Genomic DNA, 22,693 nt, shown 5'->3' with positions numbered 1-22,693 from the left:
AATCCTGTCAGCTTTGAGTAACCTGAGTCCTAATCTGAAGTGGGCTTGCGTCTCGTCAGCTTCAGGGATCAGCTTCAGGGATTACAAGTTCCTTCACCCACAGAAACCCCAAATCCCCTAGTGCTGCGACCCTCAAATACCTAGATTAACCCCAGATCCCCTCAGCCTGAGGCACCCCCAAAATACCACCCGCAAAGAGACCAAATTTCCTAAACCTCGGAGACCCTGAATACCTCCGCCTGGGAGCTCTTAAACCTCTTCCTCCTCAAGACCCTAACTGTACTGCCTATCTGAGCCCTAAAATCCCTTAGTAAGAAACCCCCGATTTCCTCAGCCTCACAGATCCCAAGTTTTCTCACCCTGCGCATTCTACATCAGACAAAAGATCCCCAGTTCCCTCTGACTGAGGACCCCAGTTACTTCAGCCCGTGGGACCCAGATCTCCTCAAGCCGAGCGACTTCTCCCTTAGACGTAGAACCTACGTTATGCCCAGATTTTTCTGAGTCCCCAGGAGGAGATCCTCAAAACCCTTCTTGGAGAAACATTCCCTCTGCTTCACTGGAACAGAGCCCTGATTTCAGCCTGACCCCAGTACAGCAGTTAGGGGTTTCCGGGTCTCCTCGAGAATCCCTCCGTCACCCACAGTCACATCCCTCCCAGTGCCTTCCCTCAGAGGGGTTGAATTGTAGGGGAACCAAAGAAACCAAATCTAGTTCATATTAGGCTGATCTGTCATATCTAGTCAGGATCCGTCCATCCCACCAATACCCTCACCCTGACTTTCCCCTCGCCTTACTGCCCTGGACACTCCACCCAAGGCAGGCAGCTCAGGCTCTGGACACTGGTCTGGGCTATCTCAGCACCTTCTTCTTCCACAGGCACCTTGGCCTTGAGCACTCCAATGGCCATGAGGCCGAACAGGTCTCCAGAGGAGAGCACTGAGGGAAATGCCGGGAGAACAGAGCGGAAGCCCACGGTGAGCGGTGGAGTCGGCAAAGCTGGGCTCAAAGTCAGCTCTATAGGAAGGACATGGCGCTGGTCCCTGAAGCACCACAGACTTGAAAGCTGAGTGAACGTCCCTGTGACTGTACACAGGATGGGAATACCTGGTCCTGTCTGAGATGGTGGGGTGGAGTGGGACAAAACAGGACACTGGCTTCTCAACTGCTCTGTGTCCAGGGAGAGCTAGGAAAATGCTCAGTTTGTTCAGTTAAGGAGGACACAGTCGGGAAGGAAAGTCTTCATCCCTGTCTCACACAGACCATCCAGGAGCTTCAGGCTTCTCCCTCCACAAAAGGTGGAGGAGAAGGCTCAGCGCTAAGGTCTGACTTAGATTAGTAAATCACTGATGAAATCTATTATTTTCCTTAGGCCAAAGATGCTTTCAAAGACATCTCCGTATTCTTCTCCAAGGAAGAATGGGAAGAGATGGGAGAATGGGAAAAAATCCGATATAGGAATGTGAAAAGAAACTACGAAGCGCTGATTGCTATAGGTAACAGGAAGTGCTGGGCGCCTGTGAGCCTGGGAAACATGAAACAGGTCTTCACCCTCAGGGTTCACTTGGCCCGCTCTTAGGTGGCTTCACCTGCTCACAGTTCCCTTTTGTGTGGAGACAAACCTGGAGGAAATGTTTGCAGTTCTGTACCAGAGGGAGGGTGACCTGCAGTGCAGAGCTCACCTCTTGCCTTGTTCTATATTCTCCCAGCACATCCCACAGATTCCCTGACTCTGTGACACTTTCCATTGCTTCTATGCTTTGTTTCCCCTTCTTAGAACAAATGTTTTGCTTCTTTCCAGGTTTCAGAGCCACTCGACCAGATTTCATGCATCCCCGCAGGCAGGCCATCAAGCCCCAGGGAGATGACACTGAGGATTCTGATGAAGAATGGACACCAAGGCAGCAAGGTGAGAGGCCAGGAGGGTGTGGACGTGTCTTCCTGAAACCAGCCTGGGCTTAGGTCTCAACTACATCTCAGCCAGTAGCAAGGAAAACATAATTTTCAGCATTCCCAAGTGGCTGTGGCTGAATATTGACATTAGCCTGAATGAAGATGAATGTATAGGTTTTCCAGTGTAATTCTCAAAAGTTTTATGGTTAATATTTATCATTATTTTTAAAAAGAATTATTTTTGCTAAACATTCTTAGTGAAAGGCAGTTAAAGATCCTTTAGAAATAAATTCACCAAACAGATTGGTTATTGGTTATTGGATTAAATCCCTTCAAAGAGGAAATGATGAACATATTATTTTAAGATACATTATGTATATATGTATATAAAATAAAACTCATGATCTTCTTACCCTAGGTAAAACTAATTATTTTGATTCTGGGAAAGGGTTTGAGAGAACTATTTATTCTCCATGATCTTTCCCACATTTCACTGACCAGAGATGGCATCAGGTAAATAAAATGAAGTACACCTATTATAAAATAGAAGTAAGCAGCTCACTTCCTCTTCTGCTGCTCAGTTTAGAAGAGTTAATCTGCCTAGACTGGAGAAACAATTTAGATAGTTCTATGATTCTCCATCTATGGATTTCTGTTCTCCCAGATATTAAAAAATTACTTATTTAGTTTTGGCTGCACTGGGTCTTTGTTGCTGTGGACAGGCTTTCTCTGGTTGCGGTGACTGTCTTCTCGTTGCAGAGCACGTGCAGGCTCTGTAGTTTCTGACACACAGGCTCAGCTGCCCCGCAGAAAGTGGCCTCTCCCTGGACCAGCCATCGAACCTGTGTCCTCTGCACTGGCAGGCAGATTCTCATCCACTGTGCACCAGGGACGTCCCTCTGTTCCCTGAGGTTATTAAAACTAGGGAAAGGGACATGAAAACCAAACATTTGGTTGTCTGCAAAGGTTTTGACAAAAGGAGAGATTCTTAGGGAATACATACGCCTCGGTTCACCATACGCCTGCTCGTCTTTATTTACCTTTTTAACAGTTTCTGAGTGTATGGCACACCGCTGCTAACTATGTACACGTTAGTGTTAGTGGCCGCAGTGCTAATCGCTCAGTCATGGCTGACTCTGTGTCCCCATAGATTGGAGCCCACCAGGCTCCTCTGTCCATGGGATTCTCTAGGCAAGAATATTGGGGTGGGTTGCCATGTCCTGCTCCAGGTGATCTTCCCAACGCAGGGATTGAGCCTGCATCTGTTGCATCTCCTGCATTGCAGGTGGACTTTTTACCCCTGAGCCACCGGGATTATATATACACATTGCTGTACAACAAATCTGTAGAAGTGTTACATCTTGTGTGACTGAAGCCCTAATCCACTGAGGAACAATTCTCCAATCCTTCCTCCTCATAGCCCTTGGCAACCACGATTATATTGTCTGTTTCCATGGATTTAATTTAGATACCTCAGAGAAGTGGAATCAGGCCATATTTGTCTTTTTTGATTGGTTCATTTCACTTAGTGTAATATCATCAAGGCCCATCCATGTAGCATATGACAGAAATCTTTTTTAAGGCTTCAAAACATTCCGTTGTGTGCATGTGGATATAAGAGCTATAACATATATCTTATATATAATCTTTATCTTTTATCCACCAATGAACATTTAGAATGCTCACACATCTTGCCCATTGGGAATAATGCGGCAATGACTATACATGTGCCCACTATTTACTCATTACCTTGCTTTCAATTTTTTACGGAAACCCACTCTTGACTTGGATTGCTAGATCATACAGCACTTCTAATTTTCTGTGGAAACTCCATAGTCTTTTCTAGAAAGCTTGCAACATTTTACATTGCCAACAATAGTGTATAAGGGTTCCAATTTCTCCATATCCTTACCAAACTTGTTATTGTCTTCTTATACATATTGCCCATCCCAGAAGGTTTCAATTTGTATTTCCATACCGATTAGTAATATTGAGAATCTTTTCATATATTTGTTGGCCATTGTGTATTTTCTCTGGAGAATTGTCTATTCAATTCCTTCTCTCACTGTTAGTCAGCTCAGACTGCCATAACAAAACAGACTGCATTCCTTAAACCACAGAAATTTGTTTTCTTACAATGCTGGAACATGGAAATTTGATATCAAGGTGCCATCATGGTCCATCAGGTTTTCTTCCTGGCTAATAGGTAGCCTTCAAACTGGTGTATGCTTAATAACCCCTTATCAGGTGCAGATTTTATAAATATTTTCTACCATCATGTCGGTGGCCTTTTCAACTCTGTTCAGTGTCCTTTGCTGCACAGAGGTTTTAAGATTAATCTCATTTCTCTATTTTTACTTTGTTACTAATACTTGTGCACTTGGCACCATATCTAAGAAATCATTGCTGAATCAGTGTCGTGAAGCTTCACCCTTGTTGTCTTCTAAGGGTCTTATCAAGTCTTGCATAAATGTCTTTAATCCATTCTGAGTTGATTTTTCTTCAAGATGTAAGATGTTCATTACTTTGCATATGGTTATTTTGTTTCCCCAGCACCATTCATTACAGGGATTAAGCTTTCCCCATTATCTTGACACGCTAGATGAAGATCATTAGACCATGTATCCAAGAGTTGATTTCTGGCTGTCTATTCTGTTCCATTGATTGACATATCTGTCTTTATGCCAGCCAGCTTCCTCAGTGGCTCAGCAGGTGAAGAATCTGCCTTCAGTGCAGGAGACACAGGAGATGTGGGTTCAATCCATGGGTTAAGAAGATCCCCTGGAGAAGGCAATGGCAACCCTGTCCAGTATTCTTGCCTGAGAAATCCCCTGGACAGAGGAGCCTGGAGGGCTACAGTCCAAAAGGTCACAGAAAGTCAAGAAGACTGAGCAGCTAAGCACACATGTTTTGCCAAATCCACACTCTTTTGGCTCCTGTACCTTTGTAGTGTGTTCTGAAATCAGAGGCCTCCAGCTTTCCTGTTCTTTCTAAGATTGCTTTGCCAGTTTGGGGTGCTCTGAGATTCCGTGTTAACTGTTGGATGGATTTTCTATATCTGAAAAAAATTCCATTGGGATTTTAATAGGAATTGCATTGAATGTTCCTCTAAATCCATAAACATGAGACACCTATCGATTATTTATGTCAGATTCCTTTCAGCAATATTTTGTAGTTTTCAACATATGAGTCTTTCATCTCCTTAAGTTTATTCCTAATTACTTCATTCTTCTCAATGCTATTATAAATAAGATTCTTTGACCAGTGGCTAGGACTCCACACTACCAATGCAGAGAACTTGCGTTCAGTCCCTAGTCAGGGAACTAGATCCCACATGCTGCAACAAAAGTCCTGGAAAAAACAAAGAAATAAAAATAAATATTTTTTTATAATTTAGCTCTTGAATATAGCTTTAAAAAAATAAAAAATAAATAGCATTGTTTTCTTAGTTTCCTTTGTGAAATGGTCATTCTTCATGCATGGAAAGATATTTGAGTGTTGATTTTGTACCGTGCAACTTTCTCTGCAGGAATTTTGTGTGTGTGGATTTAAAGATTTTTCTGCACATAAAACCATGCCCCTGTGAGCAGACATAATTTTACTTCTTTCTTTCCAAATGGAAGCCTTTTGTTTCCATTTCTAACCTACAGCGCTGGCTAGGAGTTCTAATATTATGGTGAACACAAATTTGATAACGGGCATCCTTGGCTTTTCTTCTTGATCTTTATCACTGATGACTATGATGTTATAGGTAGACTTTCAATATATGACCTTTATTATATTGCACTCACTTCCTCCTATTCCTACATTGTTGAGAACTTTTGTCATGAAAGACTATTAAATTTATTAGATATTTTATGAAAATCAGATGAGGCACGGATGAAGTTTCATATATTTTTTTAATTTTAAGAAAACTATGTAATACTCCCAGTGGAACCATGGGAGTTGATGATACAGAAATCATTTTCCATTCCTCCTTTGGTAATCATTGTCTTTGTCACTCTCTGGCTTAGAATTATGTGTCCTTAATTAGAATACCCAGAGTTTGGAAACATTTCCCAACCAAAACACTGATTCTCATCGTTTTTTAGGTAAACCTTCTTCAATGCCCTTCAGAGTGGAGCACAGTAAACACCAGAAAGTGAGTATTTCCCAAATCCTGTTGCCAAAATAACCTCCTCACGGATCGAGTCACAGGTGAGAATAGCAGAAAACACAGAGATCCTGGAGACCGCTGCCTCCCTGTCCTGAGTCTTTAGCACAATGTCTGATATCATCACCATCTTTGCAGTTAGTAAGAACAACAACAGTAGTAGGTTGTTCTGTTGTTACATTATTTTCATAATATTTTAGACTTCAAGTATTTTATGTGAATAAACTTGCTTAAACCTTAAATCAATCCTACAGTACCTATAAGTAGGTATAGAGCTATCACCATTATAGATACAAAAAAAAAAAAAAAAAGGTAAGAAACATTTGATTATATACCTGAGACCACAGTATCACTGGTAGTGTAATGTAAACAAATGCACGTTCTCTAAACCCCTTACAAACTGATTAAAACTTCCATAGTTCTATGAAGCTTATTCATACATCTTTATATCATTCATCTGAGAGATGTTTTCAACCTCAGTTTTTGTGCTTTGCTAGGGAGGGATATGCTAAGACATTTGACTAAGGGAAGCTTAAGGACATGCTGGGCAGTTTGTAGAGTGGACAGTCCAAGATGAAGAAACTTAAAGATATGCTGGGCAGTTTGTAAAGTGGACAGTCCAAGATGAAGAAGGAGACAGGATCCCTACCACAGAGCCTCCCACTCCAATATGAGGAAGCAACTTGAAACCCTGATAAGCCTCAGGTTTATGACTGAAAAGCAACAAATAAGAAAATAACAGAAGGACTTCACATAGATTACCTGCATTTGAGTAGAAACTCATCATCTGGGCATCATTTCAAATGCTCATTCTTGTAGGACGGAGAAACAACTCCTTCCTCTGAGCTCTAATTAGCAACTCTCCTGTTTGTAATCATTTGTTTAGCCTGCCCCTGTGTTGTGAGGTTTGAGATCCTAGCCCACACCCATTAGTTCTCAGAAGTCCAGGCCCACCTCAAAGCCCCTAAGTGCCCCCTGAATGGTTCGTGAGTGAGTGACTCCACATTTAAGCATTCATCTAGGAGTAGAAAGGTCAAAGGATGCTGAAGATAGTATCTGTGAGCTGCACTTGAAACATAGTGGCAGTTTAGGGAATAAATTGATACGTAAGGGATGTACGTTCACGTTCTTACTGTATTAAATACCTCACACAACAATTTGTTGAAGATTATTACATTTCATGCCCACTATAATATTAAGAATTAGCCTGTATACCAATTCATGGATCAGGAAACTGAGTAGAACCAGCTGGTCATACAGCCTTGTTCGAGGAGAACTGAAGAGACCGGCTACTTTAATTCCAAACTTTGTCGCTAGGACATGGCAACCTGCAGCTTTCATCTCATTTTCTTTCTTGTCTAAATGTGATTCGGCCGATCGTCTTTTCTCTTCTTAATCTCACTGCTCTGTCACCTTATTTTCCACATGTGTTTTGTCCCCTCTGTAATTTTCCATACTTCCTCGTCCGTCAAAGAGCGACTAGTTAAGAGAAACCCCCCGGATGTCTCTACCAGCGCTTACCCTCCTCTTTCCCTGACCTCCAGCTTTTCTCCCTGCCTTGTCTCACTTTTATGCAGAAAGCTGCAGGGGAAGAACCTTAAGATGTGAATTCTAGTTTTGATTCACTATCCACCTAGGTCCTTATTTTACACTCCAGTGTTCAGACCCCTTCCCCCCATATCAGGTATTTCCAAGAATTGTCAAAGTATTAACTAAAGTCATGCATGTGAAAACACTTCATAAGTCCTAAAGAACTAAAGAAATGCATGTTGTCTTTTACTCACATGGAAGAGAATGTCCAGGGAACCATTAAGTAATGAATCTAGTTTGAAGGAATTGCCGGGAGCAGCAGAATCGCTGAAGACAAGTGGCTCCAAGCAGGCTCAGAATCCAGTGCCCCATCACAGAAAAGCAAGGACCCCTGGACAGCACCCCAGACAAAAAGCCGGTAAGAGAAATTTGGGGAGTTCCTCTAATTAGTTCCTCTAATTCCTGTAGAAAAACTAATAAGCATGGCCTAGGTGTGTGGCATGGACTTTGGGTAAGCGGGGTTTAAGCTGGACTGATCTGAGACATGAAGTTAGCACTGGGGCCTTGGGAAAATCTTATACATTTTCTGAGATCCTGAATGCTATCTGTAAAATGAGGATAAGGATACATAACTCATACAGTGCTTGAAAGCGTTACATTAAATGCAAAAGTCTGACACCTACAAGTAGTTCAATAAATGCAACTGTGATAAGAGGAACCGTGCTTTGTTAGTGTTCATGCCCAGACCTCTGCTCAATGCCTTACTTGTCATGAGCCCTTAACACATATTTTCTGAGTAGATGTGTCTGTGAACTATTACCTAAGTAGGAAGGTTGGGAAGTTAAACCTACTAACGGGAAGTGCAGGATGCTATCACTGAACTGGGCATCTGTGGTCAGTGGCGCCTCAGTCTCCTGAACCTGTAGTTAAAGGGAGAAGAAAGAAAATAGAGAGAAGGGACTCCCTGGTGGTTAAGAGGTTAAGACTCCACGCTTCCACTGCAGGAGGTGTTAGTTCCATTCCTGGTCACGGAACTAAGATCCCACAAGCAATGCAGTCTGGCCGAGAAATAAATAATGGAACATGAAAACATAAAATTACGAAAGTACAAGTTTGAAAAATACATATAAGAAAATTTTAACAAAGTGTAGAGATGGACAGGTAGGAGATCTCACACTTTCTGATAAAATGGGGCTAACTCCCCAGACCCCACCAGCCTTGCTGAGCTTCTGTTCTCCATCTTAGAACTCAGAAGAAAGGAGACTGGAGTGAAGAGGTACAGTCTACGGGAAAGAAAGGGCCACGTGTACCAAGAGGTCAGCGAGCCCCAGGATGACGACTACCTCTGTGAGTGACCCCGCTGGCCCACTCACGGAGAAGGGGCAATGAGGCCTTGGTCCACTAGCCTCACCTCACCATTTGGTCCCCCGGCCATCCCCTTCCTCTATGACTTGGGGTGCAGGATCGAGGCCAAATGCCATGAATGCCCTAGTTCTTTCTGAAGGTCATTACGATCAGAAACATCACTGTACCTCCTCTCATCCCTGTTCTCACCTCCAGATTGTGAGGAGTGTCAGAACTTCTTCATCGACAGCTGTGCTGCCCATGGGCCCCCAACATTTGTAAAGGACTGTGCAGTGGAAAAGGGGCATGCCAACCGCTCAGTCCTCACGCTGCCCCCTGGGTTAAGCATCAGACTGTCGAGCATCCCTGACGCTGGGCTTGGAGTGTGGAACGAGGCGTCCGATCTGCCGCTGGGCCTGCACTTTGGCCCCTATGAGGGCCAGATCACAGATGATGAAGAGGCCGCCAACAGTGGATATGCCTGGCTGGTGAGAAGCACCCGTTTCCCTGTCCTCTGGCCTCTAATCACTTGTACGTGGTGGGGGGTATTTCATGTCTACATATGAGGATGCAGATGGTGATAACACGGTCGGCAAAGACACAGTCAGCCCTGGGTACTGTGTGCCCTGGGCGTGAACAGAGGACTTCCATCTAAAGGTCAGAGGAGAGGAGGCAACACAGTGTACAGACACTCAAGACCTCTATCTAAAGGTCAGAGGAGAGGTGGGAACACCTTGGTACACACTCACAGGACTTCCATCTAAAGGTCAGAGGAGAGGTGGGAGCACAGTCTACAGACACTCAAGACCTCTATCTAAAGGTCAGAGGAGAGGTGGGAGCACAGTATAGAGATACACATAAGTGACTCCTCCCTTGTGGAGCCCTTGCCTTCAATGAACCAAGAGACTCAGACTTGGAATGATGAGTAAGGAGCTTACCGTTTGGTCCGACAGGCAGTTGAATCCATGCAGGCTGAAAAGCACCAATGACTACACAGGGAAATAGCTCTTCTATTGCTTCCTACCAAAAAAAAAAAAAAAAGAGGACAGCTTGTAACTCTTTCTCTGACCCTCAGATCACCAAAGGGAGGAACTGCTACGAGTATGTGGATGGAAAGGACACGTCTTGGGCCAACTGGATGAGGTGAGTGCAGTGAGTCTGCAGTGTGTAGACATTGAGACTCCCTCCATCCCACGCCCCTTTCCTTCTCAACCCGGCTCCCTCAACAGCTTTCATATCTTCCTTCCTCTTTGCCCTCAATACCATACTCTTTCATTTCAAAAGACACTAGAAAGAAGGAAATAAAAATATGGCATGTGCCGTCAAGATACAAGTCTATATGCGGAACAAAACTGGTGGACTTGAAAACAACGTGAGGTGTCTAGATTCACCAGAGACACTTTAACTCACTTAATGGACACTTACCACGCACTTTATGTTTTGGTTTAGACAGTGAACTTCGGTACTGAAGCAGATCACACAACCCATGTCCTGTTGGAGAACATACTGCAAACAGACATTAGCCAATTGATTTTAGGAGCAGTAACCTTACTTTTTCTATCTTTGAGTAAGTGCACACGCCAGGATGACCTAACACAGGAGACCTTGACTCTCTGTGGGCAACAACCCCCTCAGGCTTGGTTCCAGTGAGAAGCGGGCCCTGAGGCCTCAGAAGGAATGGGGGGCAGCATGGCCCTGAGCAGGGCCATTCTCTGAGGGCCTCTCCTTTCATCAGGGCAGGCAGACAGTGAACAGACTATTACTGTTCCATGTCTCAAGCTATATCAGAGCTCTCTCCAAGTTTCCATGGGAGGGGGTGGGCAAGCGAATAGGACCCTGGATACATGTGGGGAGATGGGAGAAAGCCTCGGGAGAGACGGCAGGCTGGGGTGAGTGCTGAGGGCTGCATGTTAGCCAAGAAGGACCAAGTCCTGTGGATGAAAGAGAACTTAATTCAGAGTTTAGAGGAGCTGAAGGTCACCAGCCTCACGGACAGTCCAGGTGGAGATGAGTCTGGAACTGGGTTCCGGAAAATGGCTACTTAGGTAAGGAGAGAAAAGCATGGGAGTTCCCATGGCCTGGTCGAAGGTGTGAACAGACGGTCCACATGAGGGGCGGCCTCAGAGGCGGAAGGCAAGGAGCTGGGCATGGGCGGAGAGTGGAGGGCACTCACCACCTGAGATTTCTTTCCCTTTCCCGGCCTCGACCCCAGGTATGTGAACTGTGCCCGGGACGACGAGGAGCAGAACCTGGTGGCCTTCCAGTATCACGGGCAGATCTTCTACCGAACCTGCCGGGTGGTCAGGCCGGGCTGTGAGCTGCTGGTCTGGTACAGGGACGAGTATGGTCAGGACCTTGGCATCAGGCGGAACAGCAGGGGGAAGAGTGAGCTCGCGACCGGAAGAGGTGAGTGTCTCCCCTCTTCCAGCACCCCACCCCATCCTGGGAGCCTCCGAGTTCCGATTTCGAAGCAGAGGACAATCCAGTCCACAGTCAGTTGAGTTGCAATTAAAATGCCTCAGAATTTCGTTCCTTTCATATGATTGTTAGGAAAAATTTTATATTAAAAATATTCTAATTTTTAATATTTCATGCAGAAAAATGTGTAACATCACCTTCTGCTGAAAGGCTTAGAAGCAAAAAGCAACATTTCTAGCACCTACCAGCTCTCTGCCCTTTATTTGTTTCTGCTTAATTTCCTCCCATTTCTAAGCGACACGTGTACAGTGATGCGCATTCAGTTACTGTTCCAGTCTGTTGTCATGTGAGTTCACGCTCTGTGCCAGACGGGGCTCCACGCACCAAAACAGACAGAACCACTGGGGCAGCAGGGGCTTCATACCAGACAGGGGCTGGTGCTGAGGAAAACCAGCGCAGGGAACGTGCCTCGGGTCAGCGTGAGCAGAGGGTGGGGTGCGGTGCAGGACGGTGCGGCAGGGTCTCTGCAGAGATAAGACCTGCGGGGAAGGATTCCAGGCAGGGGAGCAGCCAGTGCCTCAGCCCCAGGGCCGGGAAGCGAGGCCATGCCGGGGTTGCGGGAGGAAGCACAGAGGGAGAGGAAGGAGGCTGGACGGGACACGGAAGCCTCAGGGCCTGTGTCCACGCGCAGGCCCCAGGGGTCCTCCTGGGTGACACAGAACAACCGCAGGCTTTCAGCTGCAAGCAGCATGTTCTCTGTGGTAAGAAGATGCTTTGGTTCACTTTTGGGAAGAGACAATAGCGGGGAGTCCCCTCAGAGGTCAGTTCATTGCCAGACATAAGGGGAGAGTGGGTTGGCTGAAGATACTTGGGAGTGAGGGTGTGAAGGGTCTGACTGGACATGTATTTTTAAACAGGGCTTCCTAGTGCACGTTAAATGGACTAAGCCTGAATGAAATAAATGAGGTATGAATACTGGTGAGGCTTGAGAAAGGATATGCCTTTATTTTATGATTTATGGGAAACTGAAAGAGGAGCAATTTGTGAATCAGTTTGGGCAGCAGGAGCCAGAACTGTAGTTAGTGGGACCTGAGTCGCTCGGTCTCATCCAGGCTCAAACCCACTTCCTGCAGAGATCGGCACAAAGGCTGCTCTTTGAACAAGGAACCACAAAGTCAGAATTAGCCGCACCTGCTCTACCCACCCCCTGTGCTGCCTCCCATATGCAGAGAGCTCCAGGCCAGGCGCCCCTAACTTAATAGACATCTTCCCCCCACAGGGAGCCTCTCAGGAGATTCCACCTAAGTCATCAAGTCTTATCCCTCATTAGGGTAAATACCTGTGGCCACTGTGACGTGACTTTTCAGACACTTACGCGCAGGGAAAGTCCCTGCAGATCCACCTCTATCAGGAGAGACGCTGCCTCTGATGCACCTGGAAGGTCCCTATCTGGGTGATATGTAGAAAAGGACCCTGACACCTGATTCCTGGATTTCTGTAGATGCAGAGAATAAGAGTGGAATTGAAAAGTGGACTGTAAAGGCACTTGATGGGAGACAGATCGTGCACTGTCAACACTTAGATGATGAGTGGGGAGGGTCTGACCACAGCAAACCAGCTACCTGACAAAAGCTTCCTCTTTCAGCAGAATCGAAGCCCAAGATCCACCCATGTGCTTCCTGCTCTCTGGCCTTCTCCAGCCAGAAATTCCTCAGCCGACACATCCAACGCAGTCACCCCTCTCAGACCCTCCTGAGACCATCTGAATGAGACCTCCAACCAGAGGATCCCTGCCCAGGAAGTCAAAATCAGCAATATTCAGATCCACACAGCCCGAGCGACAAACCTGAGGATCAGGAGGCCAAGGACAGGCCCCAAGCTTTGCTGAAAAGCGTAAGGCTGAAGAGGATTTCAAGGGCCTCTTCCTACTCACCCGGAGGACAAATGGGGGGTTCTGGGGTGCATGAGCGAATGAAAGACGAGCCCAGCACAAGCCAGAAACTGAATCCAGAGGACACAGGCACATTGCTCACAGGGGCAGGGTTCTCAGGGATTATGAGGGTCACATGCAGAGAGTGTGGGCAAGGCTCCCAGGACAGGTCAAGTCTCATCACACATGAAAGGACACACACAGGGGAGAAGCCTTATGTTTGCGGGGAGTGTGGGCGAAGCTTCATTCAGAAGTCAGATTTCATCAGACATCAGAGGATACACACAGGGGAGAAGCCCTACATTTGCAGGGCCTGTGGGCAAAGCTTCCGTCAGAAGTCAGATTTCATCAGACACCAGAGGACACACACAGGGGAGAAGCCCTATGCTTGCGGGGAGTGTGGGCGAAGCTTCCGTCAGAAGTCAGTCCTGATCACCCACCAGAGGACACACACAGGCGAGAAGCCCTATGTTTGCGGGGAGTGTGGGCGAAGCTTCAGCGATAAGTCAGTCCTTATCAGACACCAGAGGACACACACAGGGGAGAAGCCCTATGCTTGTGGGGAGTGTGGGCGAAGCTTCAGTGATAAGTCAGTCCTCATCACACACCAGAGGATACACACAGGGGAGAAGCCCTATGTTTGCAGGGAGTGTGGGCGAAGCTTCTGTCAGAAGTCCCTCCTCATCACCCACCAGAGGACACACACAGGGGAAAAGCCCTATGTTTGCAGGGAGTGTGGGCGAAGCTTCAGTCAGAAATCCGACCTCATCAAACACCAAAGGACACACACAGGGGAGAAGCCCTATGTTTGCGGGGACTGTGGGCGAAGCTTCAGTGATAAGTCCAATCTCATCAGACACAAGAGGACACACACAGGGGAGAAGCTCTACGTTTGCAGGGAGTGTGGGCGAAGCTTCAATCGGAAGGCCCATCTCATCACACACCAGAGGACACACACGGGGGAGAAGCCTTATGATTGCAGGGAGTGTGGGCGAAGCTTCAGTCGGAAGTTCCTCCTCATCACCCACCAGAGGACACACACAGGGGAGAAGCCCTATGTTTGCAGGCAGTGTGAGTGAGTCATGAGCAACAAACCACACCTTAACCACAGGAGGATTTCTGCAGCCACCCCATGCCTCAACTCTAAGGGGGCCTCAGAGGAGGCCTGTGACCCCTTACTGTCCCCACGAGTATGAGGAGAGAATTCCCAGGTGGTCCAGGGGTCAAAACTCCAATGCAGAGACCCATGTTCAGTACCTGCTTTGGGAACTAGCTCCCACATGCTGCAACTAAGATACGCCACAGCCGAATAAATAAATATATAATAAATATTTTAAAGAAAGAGTGTGATAAGCACAGAATTACTTGTTAAATAGACCTTCCAATTTCATGACATGAGAGGAGGTAGATAAACAGCAGAGGCTTTCTTAAGTGTTTTGGAGATGTTCATGCCAATTGCCTTCGTGGTTTTTTAGTACTCCTCTTCTAATAAATTTTGTCTCCAAACAAATCTGAATCCCAGACTATGTATTCATTTCCCGTTATTACTGACAGCAGTGGGGTCCAGTTAGCTGAACCCCTGAGAAGGCATAATTCTGGAGCCAACTCAGTTAGGTCACTGGACAGTCAATCCTGGGTCCAGCGAGAGGAATGCAGAGTGGAGTCAGACTCACCAGGGAAGGGAATTCCCCGGCCTCCTGGGAAGTGGGGCCTCTCCTCCTTATAGACCCCGGCTCTCCTTTGGCCTCTCCTGGTGGCCCTCTGCTTCCCTCTGACTTCTGTGGCCGCAAAGGTGAAGGCCACCTGCACGTGTGTGTGTGCGCGCATGCGCCTGGCTCAGCATGGGCCGTCTGGTCTCTGCCGCTCCCTCAGGTCATCACAGCATCTGGACTCCAGATTCGACCACAGGGGTCCAGTTCTCAGCTCTGCCCTCTGCAGCTGCGTGAGCTGGGGCAAGATGCTCAACCTCTCTGTGTCTCTATTCTCATCTGTGATACGGCGTGGGAGCACCAGCATTTTGGTCTGATGCGTCAGCACAGGCGGAATCTGGCAGAGTCTGGCTGAAAACACAAGCCCCATCTTTGCTATGTTTTGTGTTTTATTCTTTAATCTTTTTTTATTTTTAATAGAATGATAATTGCTTTACAGAATTTGTTTTTTGCATCTACTCTAGCCCCCACACCTTCCAGGTCTTCAGAGCTAGGTGAGGAAGGGGCCGTTTGGCATTGGGCTGGCCTGATGATGGGGTGTGAGGTCAGGAGCGCTAAGGGAGGCCGACCTCCCTTCGCACCCCTGCCGTTCCTGCTGAGCTGGGCAGCCCCAGGGGCCCTTCACAGACAGGCAGGGCCCACAGTCGTCCCCCTGCCGAGCACAGAGCCTGGAGCTGCATTTGCAGGAAATCCCCATCCGGCCCCCATCCCACCCCCACACAGAGGGTCCTTGAAGCCGACACCGCGGCTTCTCTATGCATGGGCCTCGTACATGTGCCTGAGCACTCTGGTCAATGCTGTCGCGACCTTGAAATTCTCAAGCATGGAATAATTCATCCTTACACTTCCCTTTCATGAGTGAAGTCTGATGGGCCCCGGGTTGCGCTGTGAGCAGAGCAGATGCCCACACAGCACGGGTCCCGGGGTGACCAGGCTGCACGAGGGGACAAGGTGGACACAAAGCCCCCCACCCTGGGTGAATGAGGATGGGGACCACCCCAGGAAGCCACGCTTGCTCAGACCCGGAACTGAGCTCCAACACAGAGTGAAGTCCGTGGTGTTCTTAAGGTCAACCACACCCGTGGAGACACAGGTTCAATCCCTGATCTGGGAAGACCCCACGTGCCATTGAGCAACTAAGTCCTTTCACAGCTACTGCAGTCCAAGAGCCTAGAGTCTCTGCTTCCCAACCAGAGCAGCCTCCACAGGGAGAAGTTCAGCACAGAAATGAGAGAGCAGCCCCCATGCCCTACAACAAGAGAAAAGCCCGCACAGCAGCGAAGACACAGCACAGCCAAATATAAATAAATAATCTTTTTTTAAGTAGGAGATCGCAGCATTCTCTGCTGATCCACAGGCTAGGACTCTGAGCTACCAACAGAGGGGGCCACGTTCAATCCCTGCTCAGGGCACTCTTTCCCACATGCGGCAACTGAAGGCCCTGCATGCCACAGCTAAGACCACGAGCAGCCAATTAAATGAATACTTAAAAGTAGGAGGCTGTTCATCTGTCAACATAGAAAACTGCAACATTTTAGGAAAAAAAAAAAAACAAAAGGTCTTATTTTGCAAGTGCTCATGGTTGATTGCAAAAGTTTCTCATAATATGCAGTTGTTTAAAAAAGAAGAAATTTAGAAAATACAGAAAGTAAAACCCACCCATAAATGTGTGGGGAACACCAATTACTGCAGCATCCGGCCACCACACACGGGAACACACGTCCGTGTTTTTCTTCTACAAAGAACCTTTCAGCCTCCACCCGACTTCCCACTAGCCTCTGCTCTGCTCACCGAGAAGACTGCGCTTTGGCCTCGTGACCGGGGGGTTTCTGTTGAACTCAGGGAGGCAGGGGAGCAGGGCTGTGCGGTTGGGGGCACCGTCTGGCCTGCAGTGAGGAGAGAAGCGCGAGTGCTCCGCCTCTGGGTCCAGTAACTCCAGGGGCGTCGGGGAGCCGCCCGGGAAGAAACCTCTCAAACGCATTCCCTGCAGTCTCCAGAGTTACGCACATCCCACGTCTCGGGGTTCAGTTGTGGGTTAACAAGTCCTCGCTTGTTGGACAGAAAAGTGTTTCCACAGAGAATCTCACAGATCTTGGCCTAGTTTGGTTCTCTCATTGGACATGGAAAGTGTTTCCACAGAGAATCTGCCTGGATCTCGGCATCAGTTGGTACAGATGTAACAGGCAGTACGTTCAGGACTCAGGGAAGTTAGTTCTGAAGCTCTCTGGGTTTAGGGCTACAGCGCCTCCTCACCTCCACCCCTTCCACGGTCATGGAGCCTTCTGTTCCAGAGGAAGGTGTTTGGATACATCAGCCACAAAGAGACATTCTGAAGAGGAGAAAGGCTGGGTGTTCCTGGGGGAGCAGAGGGGCCTTGGGCACTCCATGCTGGACCCCTGCCCCACCGGCTTCTCCTCCTTCTCGCTGGGCATGCAGCTTTCACCTGCGGGGTGCCCGCCAGTGAGGGGCTCCCAAGACACCAAGCTGGGGTTGGCGATGGGGGAGCTGGATGCCAGGGAACCTGAGCCCCTGCAGTGGGTCAGTGCACTGTGGACGAGGGCCGGCCTCACTGAACGGTTAGGCCCTGTGCATTCGGGACACCCTCTCTGCACCCCAGGTGGTGACCTGGGTCTCAGGAGGTGGAAGAGAGACCGAGTTGTCCTTCCCACCTCCTGCCCAGAGAATGACAGAGGCCAGTTCCCAAAAGTCGGAGCAGGGTGCGCAGTGAGTCTTGGTCTCACAGAGTCCCTGTGAAGAGGGGTTCACTGCTGCCTGGATCCCTCTTGGCTGGTTCGCCTTCTGTGTTGTCTTCACACGAAATCTCACAAGGACGAGGCAGTCCGGGTGCCCACAGCATCACTCGCCCAGGTGCTGAAAACCCTCCTTATTTATTATGGGCAGGGAGACAGGGTGGCTGGTGTGACGCTCCCCTGGACCAGAGAGGAGACCCCCCAGGGTCGGTCCCTGCCAGCTCCTGAGACCCAGGTGGGCATTGGGGGCAGAGCACCTCCAGCTGGGGTCTGGAGAGGGTGTCCTGAATGGACAGGTTCGAAATGTCCAGTGTGGCTTCAGGGGGTATGGGCAAGAGGGGCACGAACTCCTTTCTAAACATTTCAGACAACCACTGAGCTCCTTTTGGTTTTTGGTTTCAGATCTTTTTATATGGTCCATTTTCAGAGACTTTATTGAATCTGTTACAATATTGCTTCCATTTTATGTTTTGATATCTTGACTGCAAGGCATGTGGGATTGTTACCAAGTCCAAGCTCGCTGTGCATGCCTCACAAAAAGCCGATAAATCAGAGGCAAGGTGCTGAGGCAAGGAATATGACTTTCCTTGAAAAGCCAGCAGATTGAGAAGATAGCAGACTAATATCTCGAAGAAACCATCTTGTTAGGGTCTGGATGCCAGTGTCTTTTATAGGACACAGAGCTGGGAGGTGAGGAAATACAGTAAAAAGGCCATTAATCTGGCAAATATCTCCTGGAATGGCCAGCCTCGGGAGGAGATGTGTTACTTTCTCCCTGCTGTAGCCATCCACAGGTGGACAGGTCCTGGACAGAGGCAGAGGGGCGGGGTTTCCTGAGGCAGCCATTATGTATGGACAGTATCCCTGTAGCAAGCAGACCAACAGGAAGCAAAGGTTAAAATAAAAGATATAATTTGAAAAAATATATATTTTTTGAACATGGAGTCAGATTTTGTTCTTCCCTGTATAATTCCCCAGACTCAGTGTCCCTTCCACAGTCTTATGGGAAAAGGGGTGATGATTGTTTTAATCGCTCCATCAGTTGCATCTTTTGGGGATTGTCCACCATTGGTGCCAGTGTGCTGAATGTTGAGATTTCTCGTCTTTTGTTGCTCTTTGGAAAGTGTCTACTTCATATGTGTAGACATAAAAATATTTATAATCTAGGTGTTGAGAGTTAAATTTTATTCAGTGAGAATCTTTTAGGACTTCAAAAATGCAGGCAGCATCTAAAGGTGAGGAATTTGGCATTTTTAATGTATGGGAAGGTGCAAGAGTCCTCTCATTGAAATTATTCCTTTTGATACACACCTCGCCATCTGCGGCCAGTATCCTGTCTTTTCCTTCCCGAGTTTCCTCAGGGCTCCTGTGGGGAGTGGCTGCACTCCAATGGCTGCTAGAGAGAAGGAGGGGGAACCTGGGTCCCCGCTGAGATCATCTCAGCAGAGATAGCAAGAACGTCCTCTGACTCCAGACAACCTTCCAACGTTCAGGGCCCAGCGTTCAGCCTGCAGGATCCACAGCCGTCAGCTCAGCCACCATGCTCTGCACTTTGCTGCTATGTAGCCCTGAATCCTGCACTGCAGGAGGCCCTCTAAATGTGCCGTCCTGTGCAGCAAACCCTCGGTCACACCCTCCAAGCCTGACCCAGGCCCAGCTCTGCTGAGAGGGTCTCACTGGGGACCCAGCTTCCCCCTCCTGCTCTCCCACGTTCCCTTCTGTTCTGTGTGATATTAACTGTTTTTACAGCCATCATAATAATGTTGAACACACTACCTTGGTTCTAGCAGTCTGGGTCCCCACTGAGATTCTGTGAAAGCACACCAGATGCAGGGCTGGAAGAGGCGCGGCAGGTCTGGTCTCTGCTGAGTGAGTATGATGTCTTCTGGAAGGAGAACACAGTTGCAACCTCACCTGCTGCTCAGTGGCTTTTTGCTGGTCCATGTGCTCTGCAATCAATTGCCCAGATAAACCTGCTCCCTTCACCCCATGCTCTTGCTGGTGAATTGGAATAATTACGAGGTAGCTCACCTGAGGAGTGTCCAGGAGCCCCAGAGATGGGGAACCGCTCAGGGGTGAAGAGGAAATAGGCAGAGATATGGATAAAACGATACTGTAAAGCATTGATTCCTAAACAGAAGTCAAGCGACGCTCACATGTGTTCCTCCCTTTTTCTAAACTTCGAGTGTATGGTCTCCCTCTGCACAGGATTCTGGCCCACGCAGATGGGGTGAGGCTCAGTCCCCAGACCTCCCTAACTGGGGTCACACGTTCCCTTGGTCAGGGCACCATGGCTGTGGTCGGCAGGCCCCTAGTGTGTAAACAAGCCAGGTCCATATGGTCAAAGCTGTGGTTTGTCCAGTAGGCATGTACGGATGTGAGAGCTGGGCCATAAAGAAGGCTGAGCACTTGGGAGGGAGCTAAGATGGCAGAGGAATAGGACGGGGAGGCCACTTTCTCCCCCACAAATTCATCAAAAGAACATTTAAACGCAGAGCAAACTACACAAAACAACTTCTGATTGCAAGCAGAGGACATCAGGCACCCAGAAAAGCAGCCCGCTGTCTTTAAAAGGAAGTAGGAGAGAAGATAAAAAGACAGACAAAAGAGTTAAGGATGGAGATCCGCCCAGGGAAGGGAGGCTTAATAGAGGAAGTCTCCAAACAGCAGGAAACCCTCTCACCGGCGGGTCTGGGAAAAGTTTTCAAATCTCGGAGGGCATCCTAACCAGGAGGAAAAATAAACAAAACCCACATATTATATGCCTAAAAGCAACTCCCAGCAGAAAAGTATCCCAGACGCTCGCATTCGCCACCAGCAAGGGGGGCTGAACAGAGAGAAGCGGGCAGCATTGCTTGGGGTAAGGACCGGACCTGAATGCCCTGAGGGCCATCTAAGGGAGCTAACGTGAGATAGCATCTTAAACTGTGGGATGGCAAGAGAGAGAGAGAGAATTAACCTGCGAAAAGCCCCAACCTAAGGCACAGCCAGCCCATTCACAGAACAAAGGACTGAGCAATACCAGAGAAGAGCTAGCCTGGCTGCGGACCGGCCCATCCCCCGCTGGAGGCAGGGGGGAGAGGGGCTCCAGGCAGAGCCGGAAAGGGGCAAACTCGGTCCCAGAGATGGCATCCCCTACCAAACTGCAAACCGGCTTCCAGTTTCTAACCAAAGACTTCCTGAGACTCTGGATGGTTGACATCCACCAGGAGGGTCGCAGCCAGAGATCAGCTCCCCAGCAGAGACACAAGGCGCACCCAAGGGCGCGCCTGGAAACTGAGGCTGGGACCGCGGAGTGGAGAAGGCGCGCTGCTCCTGAGGAGAGTGCGCTCGTCAAGCTCCTGGTTCCCTGAGCTGCTCAGACGGCGAAGGCATGAAACACAGGCCCAACCAAGTCTGCGCCTTCCTGGAGTACCCGAGAACCTGAACCTGAGCGGCTTGGGCCTTGGAAGTGCATGCAACTCAGGGCCCGCTCCCTGGAGAGCAACCAGGAGCCTGAGCAGTGTAGCCGGGGAAAGCATTCACGCCGTGAGCGGGGGCAAACCCAGCGTGGCCAGAACGCTGCTAGTGCTCCCCACACACGCCAGTGACATTTGTCTGCAGCGCCCCTCCCTCCCCGCAGCACGACTGACCAAGCGAACCTAAACAAGAGACCACCTCCTCCCATTTGTATCAGGGCTGAAATTAGACACTGAAGAGACCTGCAAACAGAAGCCAAATAAACAAACAGAACCACTTTAGAAGTGACAGGTGCAACAGATCAAAATCCCTGTACTTAACACTGGCTGCAGTGGAAGGGGCCTATAGATATCGAGAAGTGTAAGCTGGAACAAGGAGCTATCTGAAACTGAACCGAACCCACACTGCCTGCAACAGCTCCAGAGAAATTCCTAGATATACTTTTACTATTATTATTTTTTTAATTAAAAAACTTTGTTTGTTTTAGTCATTACTCCTTAATTTTCATTTTTATAACCCACTATACCTGGCAAAAAAAAAAAAAAAAAAAAGCCCCTATTTTTAAAACAAACTTCATATATATTTCTTAAATTTGTTGAGGATTTTTCTCTTAATATTGTATTTTTAAGAGTCCAATCTCTACGCTAGAATTTTAATCTTTGTTTTCAGTATTTGATATCAATTTTGGACATTTACGAATCCAACCTTCAGTACCCATTTTTACTCAGGAGTGTGATTACTGGTCTGATTACTCACTCCCTCTTTTGACTCTCCTTTGTCTCCCCCAGATCACCTCTATTTCCTCCCTCCCCCTTCTCTCTTCAATTCAATTCTGTGAATCTCTGTGGGTGTTCTGGGCTATGGAGAACACTTAGGGAACAGAGTACTGTGTAGATCTGTCTCTCTCCTCTTGAATCCCCCCTTTTCCCCTCCTGCTCACCTCTATCTGCTCCCTCCCTCTCCTCTTCTTCATGTATGTCTCTCTGCATGTCCCTCACTGTGGAGAACCTTTTCACCATTAACCTAGAAGTTTTATTATCAGTGTTGTATGGATGGAGAAGTCTTAAGGCTAATGGAAGAATAAGACTGAAATCCAGAGGCAGGAGGCTTAAGCCCAAAACCTGAGAACACCAGAAAACTCCTGACTGTGGGAAACATTAATTAATAAGAAATCATCCAAAAGCCTCCATACCTACACTGAAACCAACCACCACCCAAGAGCCAATAAGTTTCACAGCAAGACATACCACGTAAATTCTCCAGCAACGCAGGAATATAGCCCTGAGTGTCAACATACAGGCTGCCCAAAGTCACACCTAACACATTGACCCATCTCAAAAGTCATTACTGGGCACTCCATTGCACTCCAGAGAGAAGAAATCCAGCTCCCCCCACCAGAACATAGACGCAAGCTTCCCTAACCAGTAAACCACAACAAGCCAATCGTCCAACCCCACCCACTGGGAGAAACCTCCACAATAAAAAGGAACCACAGACTACCAGAATA

At 47.9% G+C, this 22,693-nt stretch overlaps 1 pseudogene; it reads left to right on the top strand.

Moving 5' to 3' along the window:
- Nucleotides 1-908: 908 nt before the first annotated feature.
- Nucleotides 909-14,347, top strand: LOC136161849 (histone-lysine N-methyltransferase PRDM9-like; annotated as a pseudogene).
- The last annotated feature ends 8,346 nt before the right edge of the window (nucleotides 14,348-22,693 follow it).

This window comes from Muntiacus reevesi, chromosome 2 (genome assembly GCF_963930625.1).
Source record: "Muntiacus reevesi chromosome 2, mMunRee1.1, whole genome shotgun sequence".
In the NCBI taxonomy this organism is placed as follows: domain Eukaryota; kingdom Metazoa; phylum Chordata; class Mammalia; order Artiodactyla; family Cervidae; genus Muntiacus; species Muntiacus reevesi.
The sequence above is the reverse complement of the archived record's forward strand: the minus strand, read 5'-3'. Positions and strand labels throughout refer to the sequence as shown.